The sequence below is a fragment of the Hypanus sabinus genome, chromosome 17 (assembly GCF_030144855.1).
Source record: "Hypanus sabinus isolate sHypSab1 chromosome 17, sHypSab1.hap1, whole genome shotgun sequence".
In the NCBI taxonomy this organism is placed as follows: domain Eukaryota; kingdom Metazoa; phylum Chordata; class Chondrichthyes; order Myliobatiformes; family Dasyatidae; genus Hypanus; species Hypanus sabinus.
Window position 1 is genome coordinate 10,870,975 of NC_082722.1, and position 17,579 is coordinate 10,888,553.

The following is a 17,579-nucleotide window of genomic DNA, read 5'->3' on the forward strand; positions in this document are numbered from 1 at the left end:
ACAGAGTTTTATAGAGCTGCAACATTACCTCACAGTTCTTGAAATCATTCCACAATTAATGAAGGCCAACACATCATACGTGTTCTGAACAACCCTGTCAACTTGCATGGCAACTCTAAGGGATCTACATAAACCCCACAATCTCTCTGATCCTCCACACTGCTAAGAATCCTGCCATTAACTCTGTATTCTACCTTCAAATTAACCTTCGAAAATGAGTCACCACACTACTACAGATTGAAATCCATCTGCCACTTCTCAGCCCAGCTCTGCGTTCTATCAATGTCCCATAGTAACGTGTGACAACTTTCTACAGTATCCACATCATAGCTAACTTTCATGTCATCTGCAAACTTGCATACCCAACCTTCCACTCATTTATAAAAATCACAACGACCAGGAGTCCCAGAGCAGATCCCTGTGGAACATCACTAGTCACAATCTCCAAATAGAATGTGTTTCAACTACTACCACCCTCTGCCTTCTGGGAGCAAACCATTTCTGACTCAGTTTTAGCAGTTAATGAAAAGCAATTCAACATTGACTCAGTCCCTTCCTCCACAGTTGCTGCCTGACTTGTTGAGTATTTTCTGCTTTTAGTTCATGAAAAATGTCTTAGCATCCAACAGTAAGCTGCTTTTGAAGTTCAGTCTTTGCTGTAATGCAGGTACTGTAACTAGGAACAATAGATACAATTGTTCTCCTGAAAGTTGGAGACATGGGAATTAACTTTTGAAAGAAATATTTATTTGTGTTTGAAAGGAAGTGATTCCACTGGATTTCCCCAACTTCTGAGAAATTCCTTAAGAAATAACATTTGAATATTAGCTTTCACTTCTAGCTACATGTTGTGACATTTTACACATTCCTATTTAGTTCCATGGCGTCAGCATGTGCACTGTAGGGAGGAAGGAAATATTTCTCTGCAGAAATCTGAGCAGATTAGAAAATGCAAGTATTGAATTTTGAAAATTCAGCCACAAAGTTCCCTAAAACCTGATAGAGTTCTCTTGGGTGTACTGTGCAGAGTATTCTGACTAGTTACATTCCTTTCTGATATGAAGGTGCCGAAGTGCAGAATCAAAAGAGGCTTTCAAGACAGGTGCAAGACTTACCACCATCAATCCCACTTCAATCTGCAGTGCCTCAAGAAGTCAGTCTCCATCGTGAAGGAGCCTCATCATCCAGGACATGCCCTCTTCTCATTATCACCAGGGTGGAAGTAGAGGAACCTTAAGTCCTGCACTGAGTGTTTTAGGATCAGTTTTTTCCCCTCTGCCATCAGATTTCTAAATGGTCCACAACCCATGAACACTAGCTTTCTGGTTCTTTTTATTGTATCTTTTTAACTTGTTATAGTAATTTGTTAAGCCTGCACTGTACTGCTAAACTAAACAATATTTTTGTGACTTATGCCAGTGACAATAAACCTGATTCTGAAAATAGGCTCAATGAGAAGGTAGAATACCAGGAGGAATCCAACAAATGTGCACATACAGGGGTTCTATTTTTTAGCCTTGCTATTAATGTCCCATGGGAGGAAGATGGTCCCGAGGTTTCTCGGGAATGGGTTTCCCAATCTGCTGTGCATCCAGTGCCTTCTTTCTGATAATCGGTTGTCCGAAGTGAAGCACAGTACTAACATCTAGTTGGAATTTTCTCATGAATCTCACTGCAATTCAATGCTATTTGTCCTCCTGTGTTTGTCACATCCCAACTGGGTCACGTTCTCTTCCCCCCTCCCCCACAAGGCCTTCAGCGTGTGCCTGTAGGTAGAATCAGTTCAGTTATCCACGCTAGTTCAGGAGCCTGATGGTTGTAGAGTAATAACTGCTGGTGTGGGACCCAAGTACCTCTTATTTGATGGCAACAGTAAGAAGAGAGCATGGCCTGGAATGTTGGAGTCCTTGATGATGATGAATGGTGATGGATGTTATCAAAATCTGACACCGCCCCATATAAGGAGACACAAGGAAAGATCAAAAATCTACCTGGCTATCATGAGTTGTGAAGATCATGCAATGTGGGTGACAGGGAACATTTGATTATGATAGGGAATAAAGAGGTGATGGGAACATACAACATGCATGTTGGGGAAACAATAGATTTCAGTAAAGTTCAAAGTAATCTTTATTATCAAAGTACAGTACACATTTCTCATGGTACACAACCCTGAGATTCTGTTTCCTGTGGGCATGCTCAGCAATTCTACAATAATAACTGTAACAGGATCAATTAAAGATCAACCAGAGTGCAGAAGACAAATTATGCAAATACAAATATAAAGAAATCGCAATAAATAAAGAGAACATGAGATAAAAAGTCCTTAAAGTAAGATGGCAATGATGGGGCGAGTGAAGTTATCCCCTTTTGTTCAAGAGCCTGATGATCGAGGGGGTAGTAACTGTTCTTGAACCTGGTAATGCGAGTCCTGAGGCTGATGGCATCAGTGAGATGAGAGTACGACCAGAGCGTTGGGGATCTCTGATGATGGTTGCTGCTTTCTTGCGACAGCGTTTCATGTAGATGCGCTCAATGCTCAACTGGGCCAAACCCACCACTTTTTGTGGGATTTCCCGTTCAAAGGTATTGGTGTTTCCATACTAGGCCGTGATTCTCCACTACTTGTCAAAGTTCTAAATGACATGCGGAGTCAGGAATATCAAGACGTGTGATGCGGAACATACTGTACGGGTACTGGGTACACGATGGGCGAGAGCAGAGGTGTTGAAAATGAGGCGGAACAATCAACTCCAGTGAAGACCAGAAAGAGTGTCAGCGTCAGTGGAAACTGCGGACTCAGCTTTAAGCTGAACGTGGTCAGCCCACGGAGCGGACTGTCGGCCCGGGCTGATGAGACTGCCCGCCAGCCTCCGTGCAGCCGGTAGGAGGAGCTGGCGGGTGTTCATTTCTAACCCGGAAGCCAAGTCCCGGTCCCAGAGGACACGGTCCCCGCAGCATCTGGGTTCCCAACGCCCGGGCTGTCTCCAAACTCTCTGTGGGATCCCGTTTTCACCCGGTCCCCGAGGACTTCGCTCCGGTAAGAGGCGCTTTCCCGCCGGGATGGGAAGCTGGGCGAGGTGGATGAGTGGGTGTCGGAGGGGACAGACACGGCCTGGAGCTGGCTGGAGAGAGAGGGAGAGGCGGCCAGAGCGGGAGCCAGGATCCGGCGCTTAGCTCCTGTCACCCACCCCAGACCAATGGAAGTCAGAGGGAGACAGATACTGTCTGGCTGTGTAACAGAGCTGGGACACAGTACAAAGGCGGGGCACTTGTATATATATTGGACAATAATCTTAAAATCAGAACTCTGCACTATCCCTTGCGGCCTCTGCAACTTTTTGAAACTTTTCGAATACTTGAAACTTTTCTCTGTCTCCAGGAATGATTCTCTTTCCGACCTGTGGCGGATTGACGAATTTGTAGTAGGGCTTCTTTGGCTGTGTTCTTATTGTATTAATGCAGCTGAACCTGTCTGAGTGGGTGGGCTGGGATCGGACTGTGCCTGCAAGACCACCCGTCTCCTGGATCTCTGATCCCGGGGTGGGCAGTGGGCGGGACTCGAGAGGGTTGTAAGCTGCTTTGTCTTTGCAGTTTAACGGGTTTGGGAGCTGCTGAACCCACACGTCTCTTCGAAATGTGCCTCTGGACGGCTAACTCCCTCCTGACCTGTTCATTCTCTGTCCCGTCCCCTTTCTCCTTCCTCCCTTCCCCCACTCCCTCTCACCCTTCCTCTGCACTTCCCATTTTCTCCGCCCTTCTTTCATCCCCCCCATCCTCCCCTGTTCCCACTTCTCCCTCCCCTCCTCCCCCACCTCCCCCACCTCCGCTCGATCCCTCACCTCCCTTCTACCCCCCTCCCCTTACCTGCAACACATGAGTTGGAAAGCGACAGGAGGCCGGGCTTGCCGGCTTCAGCCGGGGGTTCCCCTCCGTTTTACAGACTCTCGGGTAGATGCTGCCGTGGAAACGGGTACCTTGAAAATAAGGGTGAGCTTGGTGAAAATGAGGAAGTGGGAGCTAATGAAATCTGAGTGTGTGGGAAGTGGCTGGTTTCAGAGGGAGTCCTGCTTCTCTTCACAACTTGATCAAGTACACTGATGAGGAATGAGTCATGGACCCCCGTGCAGACCGTGATCTTCCTTTACCATCTAGAAATAGGCCTTTTGGATCAACTAGTCCATTCTGACCTAAGCTAATTATATTTGCCTGCGGCTGGTCCTTCTAAACGTTTCTCATCCATGTACCTGGCCAAAGTCCTTTACATGGTGTTATTATACTTGCTGAGGCCACTTCCTCTGGCAGCTGGCTCCAACCTGCCTCTTCAGCGGGATAGGATACACCGTTATAGATAGAGTGAATGCATCCAGGCATTTTTCCCCACAGGTTAGGTGAGACGAGAATGAGAGGCTGTGGTGAAAGGTGAAATATTGGAGAGGCATGTGAGGGAAACTTCTTCATTCAGAGGATGATGCAAGTGTGGAAGCAAGCGGTAGATGCAAGGTCAATTGTAACTTTTAAGAGAAGTGCCAACATGGATAACTGGGGTCTGGTGCAGGTAGAAAATCAGCTCCCTGCAGACTAGATGAGCCAATGGGCCTGTAATACTCTATGATCCTATCTCCCCTGATAACTTGCAGCAGTGTCCCAGTGAACCCAGGGAAAGGAAAGTGATCTGCAGACAGTCCAGAGCAGTACTGAGGGAGCTCAGCACCGTTGTAGGTGCTCTGTTTCAGTTGCATGTATTCAACAAATACATCAGATGCCACAGTTCTGAAATGGCATTGGTTAATGTTATCCTTCCTTTGGCTGCAAAAGGAAGGTTTAATTGGCCACTATTGTGTTCCCGTGTGCGAGTAGGCTGCAAAGTTGTTGACAGATGTTCGAAGTTGGTGCACTGTATAAAAACATTTCTGCTCAGTCTCAACAAATACTGCATAGAAACAAGCCCTTCGGACATCTAGTCTACGCCGAACTATTATTTTGCCTAGTCCCATCGACCTGCACCTGAACCACAGCCCTTGATAACCCTCTCATCCACGTACTTACCCAAATTTCTCTTAAGTGTTGAAATGAAACCCACATCCACCACTTCCGCTGGCAGATCATTCCACACTCTCACCACCCTCTGAGTGAAGAAGTTCACCCTCACGTTCCCCATAAATATCTCACCTTTCATCCATAAGCCATGACTTCGGGCTCTAGTCTACCATTATAGCTCCCATGACCCAGAGAGAGATGAGAAATAAGGGTCAAGACTGAGAGAGCCTTGATCAGTTGTTGCCCTGAAGGGTCAGTATTGTGATTCAGGTTCAGTGAGGTATGAATCTGGTACTTCAAAGCCCTGTATATGCCCTAAAGCAAGGCTTCTCTGTCCCGACTCTCCCACAGCTCGAATTACAGTCCCGGTAGTGTATAAAAGGCTGAGTTCAGGATCCACCGAGGGTTGATATGGACATCACCGTGATGATATGATGATGTGATGATATGCTCACTCTGGTTGTTCTTGAGGCATTGCAGGTTGGCCACAGACTGCCTGTCTGCCGGCTGCAGAGTTGGCTCATACGTATCACCCGTAAACTAGTAGGCACATTGTGAGACAGTGGACTCCCCCAGCAGAACTGTCTTCCCTGTCCTTAGTTTTAGGACAGCAACCAAACAGAGCTTTTATTTAAATATTGCCTTTCACAACTTCAAAAATTCCCAATGCATTGTGGTAGCTAATTTGTGCGCAGAAACATTATGATGGGCGAGAAACCTTCCATGTAGAGACAGTGAAACAATAGTTGGCCAGGAAAGTGCATTTCTTCAAATGTAGCAGTGGGATCGATTACAAGATTAACTTTATTTGTCACAAGCCCATCAAAACATGCAGTGAAATGTGTCATTTTCCATCAAATCAAATCAGTGACGTCTGTGCTGCGAAGCCCACAAGTGTCTCTGTGCCTCCAGTCCCAGTGTAGCAATCCCACAATTTACTAACCCCAACTCGTACATCTTTGGAATGTGGGAGGCAACTGGAGCACCCAGAGAAAACCAACCTGTGTAATTCTATATAGGTGGCATTTGCTGAACATTAACCTTGAGTCGGTGAAGAGGTGCTTTCTTTGACTAGTGAGGCCCCTACTTCTGCTCTGGTGTTAATGCTGGTGACAAGTGGAGAAGTGTTCAATTTTGTGTTCAATATTGTGTTCAATTCTGGTCACCTCATTATAGGAAGGATGTGGAAGCTATGGAGAGGGTGCAGAGGTGATTTACCAGGATGTTGCCTGGTTTGGAGAACAAGACATATGAAGCAAGGTTAGCAGAGCTGGGACTTTTCTCTTTGGACCATAGAAGAATGAGAGGGGACTTGATAGAGATCTACAAGATTATGAGAGGCATAGATAGGGTGGATAGTCAGTACCTGTTTCCCAGGGCACCAAAAGCAAACACCAGAGGGCATATGTACAAAATTAAGGGAGGGAAGTTTAGGGGAGACATCAGGGGTAAGTTTTTTTACACAGGTGCCTGGAATGACTTGCCAGGGATGGTGGTGGAGGCTAAAACATTTGGGGTATTTTAAGAGCCTCTTGGACAGGCACATGGATGAAAGAAAAATGGAGGGTTATAGGGTAGTGTGGGTTTAGTACTTTTTTTTAAGGATTATATGGGTTGGCACAACATGGAGGGCTGAAGGGCTTTTACTGTGTTGTAGTGTTCTATGGTTCTAAGTGGCTTGATTTGTAGTGGAGTTGCAAAGTGGTGGTTTCCCACAGCATTGTTCTCCTCTCCCCAGTGAGGCATTGGCTAAGTGTCCCATTTATATGAATTGGAGCAGTTCTGGTTTGCAGGGTAGGACCTATGAGGTGATTCCCCTCTTCTTAAAGCTCATATCCTCCAATCCTCTTAGCAACCTGGTAAATCTCTCCCAAGGAAGGATATGAAGGCTTTGGACAGGGTGCAGAGAGGAGATTTACCAGGTTGCTGACTGGATTGGAAGGTATGAGCTATAATGAGAGGTTAGACAAACCTGCATTTTTTTCCCTTTGGTGATTTGGAGAGACTTGATAGAAGTTTATAAAATTATGAGAGGCAGAGATAATGTGGACAGTCAGTCTTCTCCTTAGGATGGAAATATCTAGTAAGGTTAGAGGGGGAAGTTTATAGAAGGTGATTAAGGGTGAAAGGCGAACTATTTAAGGGGAACAACTTCACTCGGGATAGGAAGTGTGAAATGAGCTGCCATCGAAAGTGATGGATGGGAGTTCAATTTCAACATTAAAGAGAAATTTGGATAAATCTGGAGAAGTCTGTTCGCCTCTCTACAGGAAGGATGTGGAAGCCATAGAAAGGGTGCAGAGGAGATTTACACGGATGTTGACTGGATTGGGGAGCACGCCTTATGAGAATAGGTTGAGTGAACTCGGCCTTTTCTCCTTGGAGTGACTGAGGATGAGAGGTGGCCTGACAGAGGTGTATAAGATGATGAGAGGCATTGATTGTGTGGATAGTCAGAGGCTTTTTCCAAGGGCTGAAATGACTGTCACAGGAGAACACAGGTTTAAGGTTCTGGGGAGTAGGTACAGAGCAGATGTCAGGGGTAAGTTTTTTACTCAGAGAGTGGTGAGTGCATGGAATGGGCTGCCGGGAATGGTGGTGGAGGCGGATACAATAGGGTCTTTTGGATAGGTACAAGCTTAGAAAAATAGAGGGTTATGGGTAAACCTAGTAATTTCTAAGGTAGGGACATGTTCGGCACAACTTTGTGGGCTGAAGGGCCTGTACTGTGCTGTAGGTTTTCCATGTTTCTAAATACATGGGTGGGAGGGGTATGGAGCGCTATGGTCCAAGTACAGATGGGACCGGGCAGAGTAATAATGTGGCTCACACTAGATGGGCCGAAGAGCCTATTTTTATGGTGTGGCACATGTACAAGCAAAAGTGATTTAGTTTAATGTGGCATCACGTTCGACAGCTACATCGTGGGCCAAAGGGTCTGTACCTGTGTTGTACTGTGCGTGGTCCTCTGGAAGTTACTTAAATCTTGAAGATGACAAAAGTATTCCAAAGATTACGTTGGTTTTTACAAATGTTAGATTTAGGTTTATTTATCACATGTGCATTGACATAGAGAGTGAAATGTGTTGTTTATGGTAAACGACCATCACAGCCAAGGATGTGCTGGGGGCCGCTCACAAGGGTCGGCACACGTTCTGGCACCAACAGAGCCGGCTGAACAACAGAGCATGCTGAGCAGCCACTCATCCATCCACACAGTCTGCTAACCCCAGGAGAGATTGCTTTGTGGGTTCGCCGACAACTCGCCCTGACTTCCCCAACAGACTTGTTGAGATTTGCAAATTGGGGCTTAACTTTTTGACTTTTAATCAACTGCCAGTCTCCGAACCGGACCTATACCACTATCCATTCCACTGTGTGTAAATGCCCCACTCTGTAGGGGCATTCCACTCGCCTACCACACTCTGTGTAAAGGACATTGGGAGAAATACAGAGATTGTCCAGGAACAAAACCATTCAGCCATTTCATAGGATCTTACTCTGTGAAGGATGAATAGCATATTTTCTTGCTTATCACATTCCTTCTCTCAATCATTAACTTGTAAAGTGGTAAAGTACAATCTTAAGATGAAGCAATGCATGTAGAACACCAATGGTATTCTGAAGCAATGGTGGATTGGATCATTGCCTTGATCAGGCAGTTATTGGCTTCATCAGGGGAGCAATTGCATCCTGAATCCTTCCTGTGTTGAAATGACTCATTGTAATTTGTGCTGGTCTGATTCATTGTTTTGTTATTTCTCACAACTGGAGGCCTCTGAACCTCCTGGTTTTTCTTCCTCCTTTGAAGCATTTCCCAATCACTGCCTCTTCCTGGCTAGCCTCTTTTTTTAAATACATGAGATTCTGCAGAGCAGTACACACAAAATGCTGGAGAAACTCTGCAGGTCAGGCAACATCTATGGAAGGGAATAACCAGTTGATGATTCGGTCTGATTCCTGAATAGCTGCTGTCTGAGCTGCTGAGCTCCTCTGGGGAGAGGGAATAGATTTAAAATGAGAGGGAGAAGATTTAAAAGGAAGTTGAGTGGTAATATTTGGTGAGGAAAGGTTCGGAGTGACATGGGCTAAATGCAGGGGAATGGGACCAGCTCGAGTAGAGATCCTGCTTGGTATGGAGTCATTGGTCTGAAGGGCCTACTCCTCTGCGTTTATCACTGTATGCAGTCACTTTTTGAAATGTGCCTGCTACAGACGCCATGACTGTTCAGAATTTCCTATAGTTTGGCACTAAGCCCGCTGAGTGCTGCTTTCTGTGCTCCTTTCTCATGATCCCTTTCAATCACCAGAGACCTGGTTCTATTTGTCCTTTCAAAACCATCTGATCTGTTCAGTGCCAACCCTTTAAAACAGCCTGATTTGTTCTTCCCTAAAGTGTCTCAGGTTGCCTGGAATACTCCCGTTGTAACTGTGTAACGTCCTTAACAATAGTGCATTCAGTTCAAGAGTCATGGAGTTGGTTGCAGATTTATAACCACATCTGGAGTACTGTATTTGGTTCTCATCGCTCCATTGTAGATATAGTGTGGATCTTGAGAGAGGGTGCAGCAGATCAAACTTGAAGGCAGATTACACGGTTAATGGCAGGATTCTTACCAGTGTAGTTAATGATTACATTGTGTAGCATCTTTAAAAATAGCGCATTAGAACTGTGTTCAACAGAAATGTCCACTGGACTGGAAAGCCTTTACGTCCTGTTACGCACCAGCAGCAGTAGATATGAAATTGAGTCAGGTTTCCATAAATGAACAACAAAATTTATTAACCTCTGCTCGAAAAACATTGAAAAGTAAACAAACGACTAACTTAAACAGAAGTTAACAGTGTTATGCATCTATGGTTATCAAACAGTTGAACAGAGATAATTCTTAACAATTCTTATTCAAGCACAGTCTTAAAGTGGTAGTTTAATAAGTCCATATGATTCATGAAGTAAGGGAGAGGAGAAGCTTCCTGAACCAGCTTTGGATCGATGCTCGAAGAAAGCCGAAACTGCTGACACAGATCCCAGCCGCTAAATGCCTTTTCCAAAGAGATCCCAAAGAATAAGATTTCTCAAAGTAACTGACCTTTCGCTGGAGGTGGTCACCACACACCCGAGACCATGCAGGGGTTAACCAAAAGTGCTTGCCACACTTCACGTCAGTCACTTCGATACATACAGAACCATTCTTTGGGTTCGCACGAAGCTGGTTCTCTCATGCTCATGAGAAACTCACAGGACAAGTAACACTCCCACGACATGGTAGCATAGTAGTTAGCACAACACTTTATAGTACCAGTGACCCGGGTTCATTTCCCATCGCTGCCTGTAAGGAGTTGTTTTCCCCGTGACTGTGTGAGTTTCCTTTGGGTGCTCCGGTTTCCTCCCCCAGTCGAAAGACGTACTGGTTGTTAGGTTAATTGGTCATTGTAAATTGTCCTGTGATTAGGCTGGGGTAAAATCTGGGGCTTGCTGACCAGCACACTTGAAGGGCCAGAAGGGCCTATTTTATGCTGTATCTCAATAAATAAATAAAATTTAAAAACAACATCATGGGCCTGTTTGTGTATTCTTTTATGTTTTATAAGTTCATTTGACCCATTGATCTAGGCCAGTTACCAGAGAAGCAATCCAATCAGTCTGATTCTTCCCCCCCCCCCATTTCCCTGCTCCCCTGCAGCTGATTTTCCCTCAAAGTAACTTCTCTTTGCCATAAAACTTCACAGTGGCCAATTAACCCCCCAATCCTGATGCCTTTGAGATGTGTGAGGAAGCAGGAGGAGCTGAGGATATCCACAAGGCCACAGAGAGAGCATGCAAACTCTGCAGAGACAGCACCAGATATTGGGATTGAACTGGGGCTTTTGGAGAGCTGAGGCAGCAGCACCACCATTCTCTCCTCAGTTGATGCTGTTCCCGTTTCTTGAATATCAAATAATCAAGGTAAAGAAGTGAGAGTTTGTTTTTTTCCCACGGTGTATTTTAGTTCTTGTTTTAATGTGGCACTTGGTGACTCTGAGTTTGAAGAGAAATTAGCAGGTAGTTCTGCTTTCTCTTATTTATGTACTTCCTCAGGGTGTGGGAGATCTGCTTTTCTGGCCTTCACCATTTGGTCCTAAACTTCTGAAATAGTCCAGTTGTGGGAAGTGCGCAGTTGAGATTCGTTCTTAAATCGGCCTGAGAAGTAACCTTGTCCCCTCCCTCCAGTCCAGAAGGCATCCCAAGCGTATTAGGATATCATAGAACTCTACAACACAGGAACAGGCTCTTCAGCCAATCTAGTCCATGCCAGCCTCGTCCCAAATACCTGCACCCAGATCTCAACCCTCCAAACATTTGTGCAAGTTTCCAAGCTACTCTTAAGTGTTACAGTTTTTATAATTGATATTTACAACTGAAGTTGAAATGTTCTTGATTAGTCAGGGCATCAAAGGTTGCGGTGAGAAGGCAGCAGAATGAGGTTGAGAGGGATCATAAATTAGCCATGATGAAATATCAGAGTCGACTTGATGGGCCAAATGGCCTGACTTTGATTTTGATCTGAGCCCATGTTCAAGTTTGTCATTCATGTATATAACTAAATGAAACAGCGTTCCTCTGGGATCAAGGTGTACATGTGTTACCTGCATTATAAAAAAGAATATTAATGCAGTAATATTAACAGGTAATAAAAGATGCTGTAAATGGAGAAGCTGACCTACAGTGCTTATACAGCGTGTAGTTAAATATACACTAGTGTTACTGGCACTGTCAGAAGTAATGTGTACTGGGTAGTAGCAGTGTGTTCAGAAGTCTCACAGCCTGGGGGAAGGGGAAGATGCCATTACCCAGCCTAACAGCCCTTGTTCTTGTACTGTGGTACCTTCTGCATGATGGTAGGAGGTCAAAGAGATGGATCCTTGACAATGCTGAGGGCTCTGTGAAAGCAGCTCTTAAACATGGAACATAGAACAGTAGAGTACAGGAACAGGCCCTTCAGCCCACAATGTTGTGCTGAACCAATTAAATTAGTAATCAAGTGGCCAACCAAACTCTCTTCATGCACACTGTCCATATCCTTCCATTTCCCTCATATCCGTATACCTGTCTAAATGTCCTTTGAACTTTCACATCTTGCATTAAGTGCATCTGCTGGATGGTGGGGAGAGCAACTCTGATGTTTCTCTCAGCAGTTCTCATAATCTGCTGTAAGGTCTTGTGGACAGTTCCTATACCAGACAGTGATACTGGTCAGGACACTCTTGACAGTGTTCCGGCAGAAGGTGGTGGGGAGCCTCATTTTCCTCAGTCTCCTCAGGAAGTGGAGGTGCTGCTGTGCTTTCTCGACTCCAAGAAACTTGGTGCCCCTGACCCGGTCCATGGAGAAGCTGTTGACATGCAGTCAGGAGTGGTCCGCCTGTACCTTCCTGAAGTCCACAATAATCTCTTTAGTCTTGTACGTGTTGAGACTCTAGTCATTGTGTTTGCACCAGTCCACAAGCTGCTCTACCTCCTCCCTGTATGTTACTGATGAGGCCAACTCCCTCAGTGAACTTAGTGATGTAGTTAAAACTGAACCAAACAGTAGTCCTGCGTCAGCAGTGTGAACAGCGACGAGCTGACAACACAGCCCTGATGGAGCTGCCCTAGACGTCCCTCCGTTCTACAACACTCCCCAATGCCCCACCATTCGCTGTGTAAATCCTACCCTAGTTTGACTTAACTTCCCAAAGTGCAATACTTCACACTTGCTCAATTTGAAAGCTATTTGCCTTTTTTTGGCCCACTTATCCAGCTGCTCAAGATCTTCCTATAAATCTTGATAAACTTCTATTGTAGAATCATTGCAATCTGTAAATTATATTGGAATCACACTGGCCATCTCAGCTCTGTCATCAGTCATTCAGCTCCTGTGGCACTTGTTAAAGCCAAACTAAATTTATTCTCAAATTCTGTAAATTTATGTAGCAGCATATGCTACCCTGAGCGCAAACACGAAAGAGGAAATCTGCAGATGCTGGAAACTCGAGCAACACACACAAAATACTGGTGGAATGCAGCAGGCCAGGCAGCATCTATAGGAAAAAGTACAGTCAACGTTTCGGGCCGAAACGAAGGGTCTCAACCCAAAATGTCGACTGTACTTCCTATAGATGCTGCCTGGCCTGCTGCGTTCCACCTGCATTTTGAGTGTGTTCCTATGCTACCTTGAGATTCTTTTTCTTGTGGCATTCACAGGAAAATACAGAAATATAATAGAATTTGTATAAAAAATTATATATAAAGAAAGGCAAACAACCAATGTGCAGGAATCAAGTCTCTCAGTCTCACTGAGACAATAGCCTGCTGTTACTTCCAGTAGGTTTTATCTACTCTTTCTAGAATGCTTGTTTCACCTCAGTCCTTTCTCCCCTCCCTGCTTGTCCCCCTATGTAACTCATCTTTGCACTCCTCTATTTCTGCCTTATGGACACTCTGTCTTGTTTCCTCCCAGTACTTCTTTGTTGCTCCGAACCTCCCATTGCGAGTCGTACAGGCGAACAGCTGGGCGCAGGCTCTTCAGTCCGACGACTCCATGTTGGCCATTATGCATCCATTTACAACCAACCCCATTCCATTGCCCCTATATTCCTGAAACCTCACCCCAGATTTTGCCACTTATCCACACGCCAGAGGAAGTATACAGCGGTCGATCAAACCACGTCTTTGCAGGAAAGAGGCGGTAATGGGGAGAATGTGCAGATACCCACATAGACAACACGACGTCAGGATTGAATATGCGTCACTGGGTGGGGGGGGTGTGTGAGATAGATGAGCTGTGCCACACACTCTGCCCCTCCATCAACAATAACAAGACCTCAAAGGTCTGAGTCCAACTGGCCCTTCAAGCTTCACATCCGCACCCTTACATTGGTTATGTCATCCACTGAAGGCCTTGACCCTTCACCCAGATTCCCTTAAAGAGAGAAGGGGGGAAGAGAGACACACAAACATGGACAGCAGACTTTCAGACTATCTCTTCTCCCCCCAATGTTCCTCATTAAAATTCTGTCCCTTTCTCAGTGGTTTAAGCAGGCTGAGGTAGAAATTGGATTGAGCATCTAGTATCAATGCAAACACTTGTTTTGATGACTCAGTCGGTTGTGGCCAAATTAACTTTGAGGGCAAAGCTATGTGTAAGCAGTCTCTGCAGCTTCCGTTCTTTAGCGAGCATGCCAGTCATGGCTCACTGTGTCCCTGAGGTAGTAAAATAGTTTTCTCTATGCCATCAGTGGGGTGGCTGGAGTTTTGATAATCAGGCCAAAATAAAAGTTATCTCTCTCTTGGCAGCTTATACAATTACAATGACTAATACTGGTCAGTACTGGTCTGCTTTGTTCCCCCGTGTCCAGGTATTCTCCTGTTTTCTTCCTCGTGTACACGTCTGCAATCCCTGTCACACTGATGGCAGGGAATGAGGATCAGTGCAGAAACAGGCTCATCCATGTGACAAAGTTGTTTACCTGAGCTAATCCTGCATTTGGCCCATATCCCTCGAAGCTCATCCTCTCCATCCATGACAGCGAATGTCTGTGTTATCTGTGCTCCTCATGATTTTATAAACTTCTCCAAGGTCAGCCCTCAGCCTCCTGCACTCTAGGGCAAACAGCCAGTTTCCAGTCTTTGCTCATAACTCAAGCTCTCCAATCCTAGTAATGTGGTCATGAATCTTTCCATCCTAACTATAGGATGGCATCGTATCTAAACAATACTCCAACTATGGTATCCCCAGTGACTTGTACCTTTGTAATATGATGCCTCAATTCTGTACTTAAGTGCTGTGGCTTCTGAAGGAAGGCATGCATGTTTTCAAGCTGTTCTACCTCCTGCTTGATGGGAGGAGAGAGAATGTCAGGAATGGCGGGATCTTCGATTATGTTAGCTACTTAAACAAGGCGCTGAGAATTGTAGACAGAGTCCTTGGAGGGGAGGCTGATTTCCATGACGTGCTGAACTGTGTTCACAACTCTCTGCAGTTTCTTACAGTTATGTTCAGAGCAGTTGCAGTAACAAGACATGATGCATCCATGTAGGATGCATTCTATGTTGTACCAATAAAAAATGGTCAGGGTCAAAAGGGAAAAGCCGAATTTCTTTCGTCTCCTGAGGAAGAAGAGGTACTGGTGAGTTTTCTTGGTGATTGCATCAATGTGATTGGATCAGGACAGGTGTTCTCTCCTAGGAATTGGAAGCTCTCGACCCTCATCACTGTTGATATAAACAGGGGTGTGTGCAGACTCCATAGTAAATGAGTTTTGTTCTGCTGACATTGTTTTCTTCATTTCAGATTTCAGCATCTTCCCTATCAGTAATATTAAGCCAACTGGGCTGTATTTTCCTATTTTCTCTCTTCCCCCTCTTTAATAGTCATCTTTCTTACCCTCCTGTACACAAGAACAATTCCAAAATCCATAGCTCCTTGGGAGATGATACAAAAGCACTCAGGATTTCCTAAGCCAGGTCTTTCAAAAAGTCTAGGATGTTGATCATAAATACCATGGGATTAAAACAAAACTGGAGGGAAGCATCTGTGGAGAACAGGGGGTGACTTTTGGTTTAGGTGGGGATTCTGACTGTATCAGAATAGGGTCAATGGATTGTTCAGTGTTGCAGCTCCCAGTTTCTTTCACACTAATTTTTGACTAATACCTCATTCCTCTAGTTCATTATTCTCACGCGATCCTTGATTCTTTCATACATCCAGCATGATGTGAACATCTTTCCTGTGAAGACAGATCCTAAGTAACTGTTTTATTCTTCCACTGTTTCCCATGATAATTTCTTCTCTCTGTCTGCAGGGACTCACACATCCTGAGTAGTCTAATCCTTTTGATGTACCTACTCAATTCGAGTTGAGTTTATTATCATGTACCATGAGAACCTTCTAACAATAATCATATTCCATCTTGCCTCTTTATCAGTACAAATTCAGATCCATTTGTTTATCACATGTACATTGAAACATACAGTGAAATGCATTGGTGGATTTGCAGACATCGGGCTTCAGCTACAGAGACTTGCAGACTCAGGTGTCCGTAGAGTTCCAGAGTTCCGAGTGACCTTTGAGCTTCAGTGATGACGAGTGTGGTTACTGATTCAGGACTCCAAATTTTTGGCCTTGTACTCTGGTCTTGCTGACTCGCTGGTCACCAGTCCTTGTGCCTCCTGTCTGCATGGAATGAGTTCTACTGCTCCCAATCTTTAGTCCTGCTGCTGTGTCTGCCAATTTTATAAGCAATGCTATTCTGGCAACCCAGCTAGGCTAACTCAAAGATAAATCACTTGCTCACTTCAGTTTATGCCTTCAATGATGATTTTTGTGGTAACTTGCACATTATTTCTTCATGTTGACATGTAGCCATGGTAACAGCACCAGTTGTATGATCGGGGTTCAATTCCCACCACTGCCTGTAAGGTGCTTGTACGTTCTCCCTGTAACTGTGTGGGTTTCCTCTGGGTGCTTTGATTTCTTCCCACATGTACAAGTTAGGGTAATTAAATTGAAAGCATGCTTTGTTGGCACCAGAAGTATGGCAAAACTTGCCGGCTGCTCCAGCTCATCCTCGTCGATTTGATTTGACACAAGTGACCCATTTCACTGTATGTTTTGATGTACATTTGATGAATAAAGCTTATCTTCAATTTTATTTTATAATCAAGGTCTAACCCAGTTGTTTAAGGACAAGTATAGACTGATCTGCAGTATCACATCAGGAATTCAAATGTGAACACCTCTGTGACTGCAGACAAAGTGGTTGATCTTGGCTCTTCCTGCTCCTGTTCCTCAGTCAACCTCTCATTGCTATGGGTGGAATTCCCACTTGCTTCACAAAGGCAACAGATTATACCAGTGCCTAAGAAGAATAATGTGAAGAATAATGACTATCACCTGGCAGCACTCACATCTACAGTGATGAAATGCTTCGAGAGTGCACTGCAGATGCTGTGGTCAAATCAAGACGTACAAAAAAGCTGGATGAACTCAGCAGGTCGGACAGCATCCGTTGAAAGAAGCAGTCAATGTTTCGGGTTGAAGGGTCTCAACCCGAAATGTTGACTGCTTCTTTCAACAGATGCTGCCCAACCTGCTGAGTTCATCCAGCTTTTTTGTACGTCATGCTTTGAAAGTTGGTCATGATTAGACTGAACTCCTGCCTCAGCAAGAACCTGGACCCATCACAGTTTGCCTGTCACCACAATAGTCAATGACAGATATAATCTCAATGGCTCTTCACACAGCCTTAGACCACCTGGACAATACCAACACCTGTGCCAGGATACTGTTGATCGACTATAGCTCAGTATTTAACAGTATTGATTAGTAAATTAGTTGATGACACAGAGGTTGGAGTTTTGTGGATAGTGTGAGGGCTGTCGGAGGTTACAGCAGGACATTGAAAGCTGCAAAACTGGTCTGAGAAGTGGCAAATGGAGTTCAACCCAAATAACTGAGGATCGGAGGGATCTTGGGGTCCAAGCCCATAGGACACTCAAAGCTGCTACGCAGGTTGACTCT

At 44.9% G+C, this 17,579-nt stretch overlaps 1 protein-coding gene across 2 annotated transcripts in view; it reads left to right on the top strand.

The window, feature by feature from the left end:
* The first annotated feature begins 2,182 nt into the window (after nucleotides 1–2,182).
* elmo3 (engulfment and cell motility 3) overlaps nucleotides 2,183–17,579 on the top strand; it is a 139,755-nt gene continuing 124,358 nt past the window's right edge. Inside the window, exon 1 of one of the 2 annotated variants that reach the window (XM_059992528.1) lies at nucleotides 2,183–3,040. The gene's annotated coding sequence lies outside the window, so the exon portion shown is untranslated. The remainder of the gene's footprint in view (nucleotides 3,041–17,579) is intronic. The other variant, XM_059992526.1, reaches the window with a different exon arrangement.